General features: G+C 43.6%; 1 long non-coding RNA gene across 1 annotated transcript in view; it reads left to right on the top strand.

Moving 5' to 3' along the window:
• LOC135090369 (uncharacterized) overlaps positions 1 to 12,500 on the top strand; it is an 86,077-nt gene that overhangs the window by 3,378 nt on the left and 70,199 nt on the right. The window contains exon 2 of the long non-coding RNA XR_010261898.1: positions 3,581 to 3,721. This is a non-coding gene — a long non-coding RNA (uncharacterized LOC135090369). The remainder of the gene's footprint in view (positions 1 to 3,580; positions 3,722 to 12,500) is intronic.

Genomic DNA, 12,500 nt, shown 5'->3' with positions numbered 1-12,500 from the left:
GCTGAGGCAGGGCAGGCGGCGTGAAACTTTAATGACGCCGCTCTGTTTTGTATGTTGCAGGTATGATGATGTGTGGGGCATTAGAAACATCATCGTCATCATCATCATTATGTTCCGCATCATACACTGCACCCCCATTACCACCATTTTTCGCTCGCCTGATATTAATTTTTGAGTATTAGCGTGCGCTGCAACTCTCCCGGCAATCTTGCCAACACGCCCCCTCGTGCCACCTGTGTCAGCTGATCCCTGTCGCCCCTGTCTTTCGCCGCCGTTTCACTCATCCTGGTAAAATAACACGAGACTTTAAAAAAAAAAAAGAACAATCCAGTGTCTCGGTCAGTTTCTTTTCTTTTTTCATTGAAGCGGCACGTGGAGGTCACCAGACAGGAGCAAATTGCTTCCCGCTGACATCTTAGTTTCCTGTCACGTGTGAGGTTTCGTATCCTGGCGAAAGAGTTCACGTGGCGGCAGGCAGTGATGGTTAGTGTTTGCAAGGTTAATCACTTGGTTGTGATGGATGGTTAGTGTTTGCAAGGTTAATCACTTGGTTGTGGTGGAGTGCGGTCACCCTGTACTCTTCAGGAATGCCCAGGAGTGTTTGTGGCGGCGCTGCGCCAAGTCACCGCGGGGCGGCGCAGCTTGCCGGGAACTGACGTCACTTGGTGCCACAAAATGTTTGTGGCCCTTGAGTTGCCTCCCTGCGTCTTGATCCTGGCAGGCCCCGCTGGTTGGTGAAGGAACACTCGTGTCCCGTCACGCGTGTCTGCACGCCTGCCTGTGCGTGCTTAGTTTGTCTCCCTCCAGGTGGTGCGGCGGGCAGAGGAGCCGCTTGTTGAGCAGATGCTTAACGGGAAAGTGATCTGCCTTTCACTGGCTGGAGCAGCAACTGCCGGAAGAGGGACAGAGGTCTTCTGCCTCCCCAGTTACCAGCGATGCACGCGTGCGATGGGTGACGGCTGGGCCCGGAAGAGCTTGGGAGGGGAGGGCTTTGTTGTGACGACAGATCTATTTTCATCATGATTTTCAGGAATTGATGTTCCACCTTGGAATGACGATGATGACCGTCTGGGTTGTAAGAATGTTACGAGGGTAATTTGTATGACTCCCCCAACCTGCCAGAGGATACCGACAGAGGACGCCAGGGACAGGATCGTGTGTACTCCTGGCGTTGCGTGGCGTGGCGGGGTCAGCTGACTCACTTAAAGCGGGAAAACTAAGTGCAATCCTCGCAGCGGCACGCGGAGCTTTTTCGTAAGGTGCGGCACCAGCCCCCGCCGGCCGGCGCCATCGCGGTGGTGGTGTACCTCCATACTTGGCATCGGACCGTTGTGGCGTCGCGGCCACAAGTCGGGGAGTCCTTGGTGCGTTCCGCGCAGCCTTGGCGCGGCGCCCCTTCCGGACAAGGCAGGGCCATACACGAAGCTGCCCAGCACGTGATGGCACGCCGCCGATCGCCACCAACGCCCACGTAATTGACAGGTGCTGCAGCCACGGCTCAACTTTTATCTGCGTGACATGTACTGCTGTGTCTCCCGGCGCGGTGCGTCCCCGCTGCTGGCTCCTGCTGGGTGTAGCTATGCCCTTCCCCCCCTCTCCCTCCCCTGGCCAGACATTCTTACTTGAATGTTGTGGAAAACTGATGACCATAATGGTGATGACGATGATGCTGATAGTGAAATTAATAACAGCAACAACGACAATTACAATAATAACAACAATGTTTACTATATTTATGATGATGATGTTAATAATGACAATATGAGGAATGATAATCATAACTTTAAATGCTCAGTATTCCCTCACGTTCAAGGCAGCATTTAAAATAGACCGAAAAAAAGCAAAAGCCAGCAGTAAAGGACTATACACTACAAAACTAAAAGAAAATAGAAAATGGAGAGAAAAAAATACACTTTCCGTCTCAACCTTGTCTCGTGGGAAATACCAAGTTCCCAGGAGAGGAGCGCCCAGCCCTCAGCCTTTGTTCATTTCTTGAGACACGCGACATATGGAGACTCATGATGATGATGATGGCGATTAATGATAAGAGATAATAAAAACAAGAACAACGTCCCTAAGATGAACAAGCACACACACACACACACACACACACACACACACACACACACACACACACACACACACACACACACACACACACACACACACACACACACACACACACACACACACACACACACACACACACACTTCTTATCATCATCATGCTAATTTTCTTCGTTGTCTTGCACGCCACACATTCTCTCCTTCATCCACCTTCCTCATTCCCTCTATCCACCTTCCTGGTTCATCTGCCTCCATTCCTCTCCGACTGGGCCTCCACCACCCTTCCATCCCTCCACTCCGCCCCTCCGCCCCTCAGGCTTCTCGTTTCCCACAATTCAAGGACCTCGCTACTTTATGTTCGTCTCTTCTCCTTCATTACTTCCGCATTTCCTTCTCTTCCTCCCTTCCTTCGTCCCTCCCTGTCTCCCTCCACCAGACTGTCATCACAAGAGACAAGCCCGCATAAGTAAAAATTCTCTGAGAACATTAATGAGCAGAGAGAGAGAGAGAGAGAGAGAGAGAGAGAGAGAGAGAGAGAGAGAGAGAGAGAGAGAGAGAGAGAGAGAAAGAAGATATTCATTGACCTCTCCATCCTGTTACTCCTTTCCTCCCCCCCCCTTCTCTCTCTCTCCTCTCTCTCTCTCTCTCTCTCTCTCTCTCTCTCTCTCTCTCTCTCTCTCTCCTCCTCTCTCTCTCTCTGACTTGCTCTTCCCTTTCCTGCATACTGTCTCCCTCCTCCTCCTCCCTCCTCCTCCTCCTTCTCCTCCACTATCACCATCACCTGCTCTTTCATCTCCCTTGCTCCCTTCTCTCCATCTTCTCCTGATCTTCATTACCATTCCCTTTTCATTCCTTACTCTCCTTCAGCACTTTTCCCTTTCTTCCTCTTTCCCGTTATTCATTTCATTTCCTTTCTAGTTTTCATCACTCCACTCATCCATTTCCAGTCTTCCTCTCACTGCCCGCCCCTGTCTGAATACGTAACACACTTCCTTCATCAAGTTATCTTTTTTGCATCTTTTCCTCCTTGTCTCTTCCTCCTTGTCCTCTTGCTCGCTGTTGCAGTACAAGAGAATGTGAATAGATGCATGCTGAGGGAGAGTCGGTCTTATCGTTTGTCATTAGGTGTGGTATGCCGGGGGTGATGGAACGCGGAATGGGAGCTGAGGAGAGGTTAGGCAAGGGAAAGGTAAAGGACACACACACACACACACTCACACACGCAACAGGGAAATTATTAGGAAGCAACTGTATTTTATGTGATGCCTGTCAGGCCACTCTCGGGGTTCTTGACTTTAATGATTGTATGTTGTATGTGCTGTGCTGTGTGTGTGTCTGTGTGTGTGTGTGTGTGTGTGTGTGTTTCTCTCTCTCTCTCTCTCTCTCTCTCTCTCTCTCTCTCTCTCTCTCCTCTCTCTCTCTCTCTCTCTCTCTCTCTCTCTCTCTCTCTCCTCTCTCTCTCTCTCTCTCTCTCATCTGCATTCCTCCGCTCCACCTTCCCTCCCCTTCTCAGGTCTTTGGTCTCGGCCTCGTCCTCGTGTCCTTCAGTGACCCGCCGCGGCTCCTTCAGAACATGCAGGGCGGGACTGCCGGGATGGCCTGGGACACACTGGGACGCCCTGCCATGACCTCACGTAGCGCCGCGCCAGGGAAGGTAAAGTGCAGGTTGTTGTATTGTTCTTTCCCTCTGCGTCTGTCTGTTATTTGTTTTGTTTTCCCCCTTTCCATATCTATCAGTATTATTCGTTTTGTTCTTCCTTTTCTGTATTTCTCAATATTATGTGTTTTCTTCTTTCCCTGCGTCTATCTATATTGTTGGTTCTTTTCTGTGTTTCTGATATTCTCAAAAGATGAACTGGTTGAAGACACGTGGGTTTATTGTGTATGGTTTATTTTATTGACTTTTTTTTTCATTTAAGGTTTGCTTGATGATGTGAACTGTTTTGTTTGAAAAAAAATAATAAAGTGAAAAGCGAAGCTAAAACTGAAAGTTTAGTTTTGGTTTTAGTTTTTTTGGTTTTGTTGTTGTTGTTGTTGTTGTTGTTGTTGTTGTCACTGGGTTTCGTTCGGTTTACATTATGTATTTTTGTTTTTTTGTTTTCTAATTTTCTTTTCATCATTAAGCATTGACCTGTTTTTTTTTAAACGTATTCTTTTCCCTAACTCAACCTAACATAACATGATACAGAATTACATAAATCAACTTAATGACGCCTAACCTAATCTCACCGAACCAACCTAACCTAACCTTCCTCTGTAGGCAGTGACGACAATAGCTATACTAACACCTAGTCACTAACGAGGTGTCACGACCACCATTATTACATTATCACATTACACTAAGTAGTTGAGTAGTTTTGTCATTAAGAACATTAACAGGGTGGAGTGACTATCATTACAGTGCGGTGGGGTTATAATGCCGTATAATTTTACTCTCAAGGCTCCCGTGTTAAACTCTTCCTTAATAAACAGGTAAGTCATAGCCACTAGACTGCCGAATTCTTGCGGTACCTCCCCCACACCTACACCAAGGCACCTCATGGAAAACGGCACGAAAAGAGAAGAAATACAGCTCTTTAATACGGTTTGAACAGGAGGATAAAGAAAAAAAATACTGTATACGAAGATATAATGAAAGGTTAAGAAAAGAAGAAGTGGGAGCGCCGCAGAGAAGACAACACGATAACAGAGGAAATACCGCTCTTGCAAACATCTGACCAAGAGGATGAGGGACGAGTATGTAGGAGACTGAAGAAATATGGACTGGCAGATAGAAAGAATAGGAAAGGATCGGGAACAGAGCAGTAAGCCAGAGAACTACGGCTCTTAAATGCATCTCATCATGAAGACAAAGAAAAAAAGAATATGATATACGTAAAAGACAGAAGATATATGAACTGAGAGATAACAAAAAAATAATCATGGGAAAGGAAGGAGTGGGGACAGACTAGTAAACTAATGAACTACAGCTCTCGAATCTACCGGATCAAGAAGATAAAGAAGAAAAAAAAAATAATTATACGTAGAAGACGGGAAGATATATAGAATGAAATATTAAAAAAAGGGGGGGGGGAAGAGGCAAAGGAGAAGTGCGAACAGACCAGCCAGTAAACGAAAAGATGCTGTAGAAGAGGCAATAGCGTTGGGTCACCATTGTTATTATCAGTACAGCAGCTCAGTGTACAGTAAAACAGGAGGGGGAAAGAAATGTCTGGGAATGTTTTTATTTCCTTATCTTGCGTGGAGTAGAGACTGCACGGAGGGAGCGAGGGTTAGAAGTGGTGGTGGTGGTGCTGGTCGTGGTGGCGGTGGTGGTGGTGGTGTGTGTGTGTGTGTGTGTGTGTGTGTGTGTGTGTGTGTGTGTGTGTGTGTGTGTGTGTGTGTGTGTGTGTCTGGACTCAAATGCTTGTGGTTGCCTGCATATTTGGTGCTTGTTGTTGTTGTTGTTGTTTTTGTTGTTGTTGTTGTTGTTGTTACTCTTGTTGCTGTTGCTTACCAAACCAAACCCTTCCCATGATTCGGTATTTTCATATATCTATCCTTACATTTTTTCTTATTTTTAGTGATGTACATGAGAGAGAGAGAGAGAGAGAGAGAGAGAGAGAGAGAGAGAGAGAGAGAGAGAGAGAGAGAGAGAGAGAGAGAGAGAGAGAGAGAGAAAGAGAATGTAAATGATAGCATATCGCAGCAGTAACGGAGACAAGATAATAAGTAAAAATGAGTGTTAGCAGAAGAGGGAAAACAGCTAAACACAAAAGTATATTTAATGTATAAGTCGTGTCACCTTAGGGCAGGAAGAAGGAGGGCGGGGGAGGGGTAGGGAGGGGAGGAGATTGGGGGGAAAGGGAGGGTAGTCTTTGTTACTCACACACACACACACACACACACACACACAAAGTGGCAGTTATCATATCACTCACTCTTCTTTCTTCCCACAATTTCAATTCGCTGTAACCCCAAATATGTGTATTGAGTGTGTGTGTGTGTGTGTCTGTGCAGTCCTCCCATGTTCACGATACTAAACATTTAAAAAAAAACCAACACACTTTCCTCACTTTTCCCTTTACCTTTAAACTCAACGAGGTGAAATCAAGACGCAAACACTACTGAACAATTTCAAACTCGAGTAGCTTTCTTTAAATAACTTCCTCTCATTTACTCCCATTATTCATCGTACTAAACATTAAGAAAAAAAAAAAAAAAAGAGATCAGAATAGCTTGCTCACTTTTCCCTCGTCTTTAAAACTCAACGAAGTGAAATTATAGCGAGAGCATTGCAGTTTTAACATGGGTAGCTTTCTTTAAATGTCTTCCTCGGAGTTGACCTCAATCTCTATCACCTGATTGAGAGCGACACCCTTAATTTCGCACTAACCGGGAGATCAAACCTTCACTTTTCTCTCTCTCTCTCTCTCTCTCTCTCTCTCTCTCTCTCTCTCTCTCTCTCTCTCTCTCTCTCTCTCAAGCTCACCTCTCCACACAAAAGCTGCCTCACTCACTCACTCACTTACTCGTCTACTCGTAACCCTGACCGTATTAGACACATACTCAGACAGACAGACACAGACATACTGCGTTCTTGATATTCTCGTAACCTGTAATACTGTCAGGCTCCTTTTTTATGCTATACGATCTTTTTTTTTCTTCTCTCTCTCTCTCTCTCTCTCTCTCTCTCTCTCTCTCTCTCTCTCTCTCTCTCTCTCTCTCTCTCTCTCTCTCTATGTTTATTTATGTCAAGACTTCATTACCAGTTCCTTTTTTTTTTTCTTCTTCTTCTTCTCTGTTATTATGGTGTCTGTGTGTGAATGGTGTCTTGTCTTCGTCAGCGTGTGTGGTGTCTGAGTATTAGTTGGTGTGGCTAAGGAGTCCATTGGATGCTGTGGTCTGAGTCAGAGCTGTGGGGGGAGTCTACGTAATGGTTATTTTAGGACTGTTAGGGTCTGAGTAGGGACTTTGGGGACTAGACTTCATTTCAGTCTGTCTTATTAAGGGATTGACACCTTCAGTAAGCATTTTCTATATAGTTTTGTTGTTGTTGTTTTGACGTTAATGGTAAGTTCCCCTCTTACATGAAAAAAAATTAAATAAATAACGGCTGGCTTTTTAGGGAGCTGTTGTAAATAAGTTTTGGTTGTTGGGGACTTGGTCACTGGACCTTTTTCCAGTTATATTGCCGTTAGGTAAAGCCATAGATGCTGTTGGGACTTTAGAGGGGTTGTTAAGGATAAGTAAGGGCTGCTGGGGACTTTAAAGTTGTTGAGGATAATTCAGATTGTTAGGGGCTTAGGTTGAGGTGCAGAGGATATAAGACTGACGAGGATTTAGTAAAGAGTGTCAGGGATTCACTAGTAATTAGGTGGCTTTTAGTAATTAGTGAGGGCTGTTGGACTTATAGATAGCTTGGCATCAGTAAGGTTTCTAGAGCTTAACAGAGGCTGGTTGGGATTAAATTACGCCTGTGAGGGACTTTGTTAAGGACTTTGGGCTACTGCTGTGAATAGAGACTGGTGGAGGGAGCTGCTTATCTCGGAAAAAAAAAGGGAATATTGGAAAGCATGAAAGATAATGAGGATGAAGCGTGTACGTGTATATAGGAGATAGTTAGACAAATAAACAGATAGATAAACAGATAGATAGACAGATAGATAAGTTAATTGATTGATAGATAAATAGGTTAATTGATTGACGCGACATTTTAAGAAAACACCAATATAATTTTAATACCGAGCACAAGTCCTAAACAATCATGCTCAGGTTATGGTAGTAGCCTACGTGAGTGCAGTCAAGTGATTGCTGAGAGAAAATGGTAATGCTCAATTTATCATGTTTCTTACATTTACGTATGTCATGCGACAGGCGCTCCAGACACGCCTCACTGGAATACATAAATAAATGAAAGATAAAAATCAGCGTTAAATCTTAGAAACTGCACGAATTTGTATGCGTTCATCTGTCATTCTCCCTCATATCAGATAGACAGATAAGTAGATAGATAGATAGATAGATGGATAGATAAGAACACAAGAACATAAGAAAAAAAAAAGGGAAGCTGCAAGAAGCCGTCAGGCCTACACGTGGCAGTCCGTGCATGAAACACACCTACAGTATATCCAACTATGGTCTTCATCCATACATTTATCTAATCCTCTTTTAAACCTCTATAAAATTAGACGGATAGATGTTGGCTGCACGCATATGTGCACCAGTAACATATCCGTGATGGGAAGGCCCAGATGGAGAAACAGAGAGAGAGAAAAAAAAAAATGGTAGCAATAAATAAACTACTGATGGTTTTGTATGCACAATGTTGCTGCATTTTAGTGTGTGGCGTGCGTCGTAACTCACAGCAGCCTGACAGCCCAGCGAGAGGTGGCTGTTGATGTGGTGGAGAGCCGCAGTTGTCATGCCAGGTCAGAGAACACAAGGGTAAAGATCCTTAGCTTCCCGTCTGCGCTGCCTCGTCTGGTTCTGGTATCTGGTTGTGGAGAGAGTACTGACATCTGTTTCTTCATCTTTGCATCTGCCTTTCCTTTAGTTTGTTTCTTTTGGTCTTGTGTTCTTGTTTCTCTTGTTTTCTCTTTTTAAAACTTGTCCAGTGTTCTGGTTCTGATTGCGGAGAGTGCATCTGTCTCTCTTCAAGTCTGTTTCTTTTGATCCTGTGTATCTGTTCCTCTTGTTCTCTCTTTCTTTGCAAAACTTGTATAACGTTCTGGTTCTGGTTGCAGAGAGTGTCTTTGCAGAGTCTTTAAAATCTGCCTCTCCTCAGGTCTATTTCTATTTTACTCTTGTTTGTCTGTTAATCTCGTTTTCTGTTTCTGAAATTGGTGCAATGCTCTCTTTTGTTTTCCTTTCCTTCTCTAAATAGCGGTTCAGTTACGCGTGTATCAATGTACTTAGTTAATTTGTTGACAAATTTGCAAAGAATACTTATTATAGTACCCAACACATAACGCATATCAGAAATTATACAAATCCATAAGAGTAGTATATAATTACACATGAAGTTCCTGTAATGCTAGTGTGCATGAGACGAACATAAAAACATCAGAGAAACTGCAAGAAGTCACTACGCTTACACCGGGCAAATCTCGTATAATTCGTCTTAGATTTCCAGAGATCTCATCCAACCGTAACAGACACACATGAGTGAAAGCCGTGCGAAACACAAGCGATGAAAGAAAACGTGTCATATGAACAGCCCTGTTGACTTCTTCGTAAGAATAGTTTGCATAAGAAAACGAAGATAACCAACCGCATAGTGTGAATCGGGCCTGAATCGTATCGTCCATGTCTACTACTTGTAATCTATCGACCTATCATCATTATTAGAGTATTTAAGCAATGATAGCACCTAAACGCTTGAACAACAATTATCCATGGAAAAAAATTATCCTTGAGAAACCTACTGATCTTTGTGGCGTTTGAAAATAATGATGAGTGAACAAAGCACTTGAGGATAAGGGCGATTTCAACGACGTTTTTGTGGATCTGGTGATAGTTTAACAAGGACTCTGCATCACTTGTGGGAAAATAAGATCCTTGGGAATCTTACAAATCATCTCTGCAGCGTCTGAAAATAGTGAAATTGAAAGAACAAAGCGGGTAAGATTACGGGCGTTTTCGTGATTCTACTGAAAGTTTAATAAGGACTCTACTTCGTCAACGAAAACATTATCCTTGAGAATTCTGCTCATTTTTGCTGCGTTTGAAAATGATCATTATGAAGGAACAGTATGGGTAGTTTCTACATCACCCGTGGAAAAAAGTTATAGTTTAACAAGGATCCTGCATCATCAGTGAGAAAAAAAATCTTCAAGAATACTAGTAGTCATCTTTGCGAAGTTTTGAAATAGTCATTCCGAGAAACCGAAATGGCTAAGAACACTTAGTCTATCACTCTGGCAAAGGTGCGGTTCTTCCCGTCAAGACTCATTGGTTGGGGAAAAATCCCATCAAGACGCGGACGCTTCAAATGCTACTTGCTGGTGATGGTGGTGGTGGTGGTCGTGGTGGTGGTGGTGGTGGTGGTCGTGGTGGTGGTGGTGGTCGTGGTGGTGGTGGTGGTGGTGCTCGGGACAGAATATTATCCCTGACCTTTCCCTGGGAGTCGCAGGACACGCCAAGCAAACCGGCCCGCGGATGGCTCAGGACGAGACCTTTGTTTGTATTCATTATGTTGCACAAATTTGACGTGGGAAGCTTCTTGTCTTGTCCTCATCAACATTTAGGGGCGATGGCACGGCGCGGGGAGTCAGCTCAGGACAGTCACTCCCCTACACGTCCACACACTACGTCCTGTGTCTGATGCTTGGTGGGCATAACACCGACTGACTTACGGTAAAACGCCACCTTGCCTTCTGGTCCTGTCTTTGGTGCTGAGACAGATTTCTTGTTTTAAAAGCTGCAGCGTAACGGGTGCAGGCAGGCGGGCAGGTTGGCAGTCATGAAGGGAGACAAGCAGAGAGGCAAGCGTCCCTTCCTCGCGGTGGACAGGTAAGCCCTCGCCTCGCCTTCAGGACAAGCAGGTTACCACAAGTGGGAAGCATCAACCTGGCAGGGTCTCGTTACGACTCTGAGCTGGATTTTAATGGAATTCACTTACAAATTCGATAATTTTCTTTTCAGTGAGGGGGAAGAGGAAGAGGAGGAGGTAGTGGAGGAGTAGATGGCACGACTCAACCTGGTGCTATTTATTTTATTTATTGGTAAAAGTTTTGGGGATTTTCACCGATTAAAACCAGCCTCTTAAAATACCTCATGAATTTCGTACTGTCTTTTTTTTTCCTGAGGTAATCCAATTTACCTGAGAGGTGAACGTCGCACGGATGGACGGCAGGTTCTGGGCTGAAAATGATGGGTTTGTCTCTGGAGTGTTGGTGCAGCTCATAAAACACTGCTGATCCCGCTGGAGACTTCTGGATGTGCTGGAGTGAAAAAAGAAAAAGAAAAGAAAAATAGCAAACAAAGACAATCTGTAAAAAAAAAAAAGGTCTTGAGATGGTGGGTGGAGGAAAACATGAGGAGGTCTACATAGGCACTCCAGCACCACTTAACTCTGGCTGATATTTGGTAACATTGACTACTGTTGCATTACCACTGTTGAAAATAAGGTTAAAGTTTATCAAATAAAAAAAGAAAAAAATGTATACTCTTGTCAAAACGTATCCCTTCTATACCTCTGTATTCCCGCAATACATGCTGCATTAACCAACACCGCTAAAATTGATCTCAGCATCCCCAGGGAGTGTGTTATCACCGCAGTTTAAGAAACACCGCGATAGACTAAGAGTGTTGGTGTTGGTGGCAGCACGAAATAGGTTACCGCAGAAGAAAGTGCCTTTGTGTGCTTGACGTGGAGACAGTAAGGATGTAAACAAAAGAGAGAGAGAGAGAGAGAGTCATATATATATATATATATATATATATATATATATATATATATATATATATATATATATATATATATATATATATATATATATATATATATATATATATATATATATATATATATATATATATATATATATATATATATATATATATATATATATATATATATATATATATATATATATATATATATATATATATAAACGATTCCTCCTCTCCACCCCAAGAAAAAAAAAAAAAAGTCAGGCGCCATAAACTCCAAAAATGAAGATGATCGTTTTGACATAGAACTGGATCCCATATCACACACACATACACACTGGATCCACACACACACACATACACACACACACACACACACACACACACGCAGGGGGATTAGAATCTGAATAAATGCAGAAATGGTTGTCCTGTGAAGCGTCATCTGTCACCTGGGAATATTCTACTGGCAAGGGAACAAACTGAGATTGCTGAGGTTGTGTCCGCTGCGCTAGTCAACCGATGCAGCATTCCTCGGCAGGCGAATGATGAATGTGCATGTGCTGGGAACGTGAACGAGAGGGAGGGTTAGTTCAAGCAACCGAGGGATAAATAATAGTGTACTCGTATTATTATTGATGATTTACTCCTCCTGCTTGAGTCATGGCGAATTTTGCTGCTAGTAATGTATGTACGTGTTTGTGTGTTGTAGTGGGAGAAGTTGTTGTTGTTGGGGGCGGTTGTGGTATTGGTGGTGTGGTGGTGGGGATTATGGTGATGTTGTTGTCGTCGTCTTTGTTGTTGTTGTCGTCATCGTTGATGTTATTGTTGTTTATCTAGTCGAACTCCCCACTGTGTCGTTGTAAACAAGCGTGTGACATTGTAAACAAGTATGTAGTGTTTTTGTTGCTGTGGTTACGCTTGTTGCCGTCGTTGTTGTAGTATTTTTAGCAGCATAAAGTGTTGTTGTGCAGGAGGAAAAGAAGGAAGAGCAGGAGAAGGCTAATGATGAAGAATAAGAAGAAGAGAAGAAGGAAAAGACTCACAGATTTATGTATTTA

The sequence above is a fragment of the Scylla paramamosain genome, chromosome 3 (assembly GCF_035594125.1).
Source record: "Scylla paramamosain isolate STU-SP2022 chromosome 3, ASM3559412v1, whole genome shotgun sequence".
In the NCBI taxonomy this organism is placed as follows: Eukaryota; Metazoa; Arthropoda; class Malacostraca; order Decapoda; family Portunidae; genus Scylla; species Scylla paramamosain.
The sequence above is the reverse complement of the archived record's forward strand: the minus strand, read 5'-3'. Positions and strand labels throughout refer to the sequence as shown.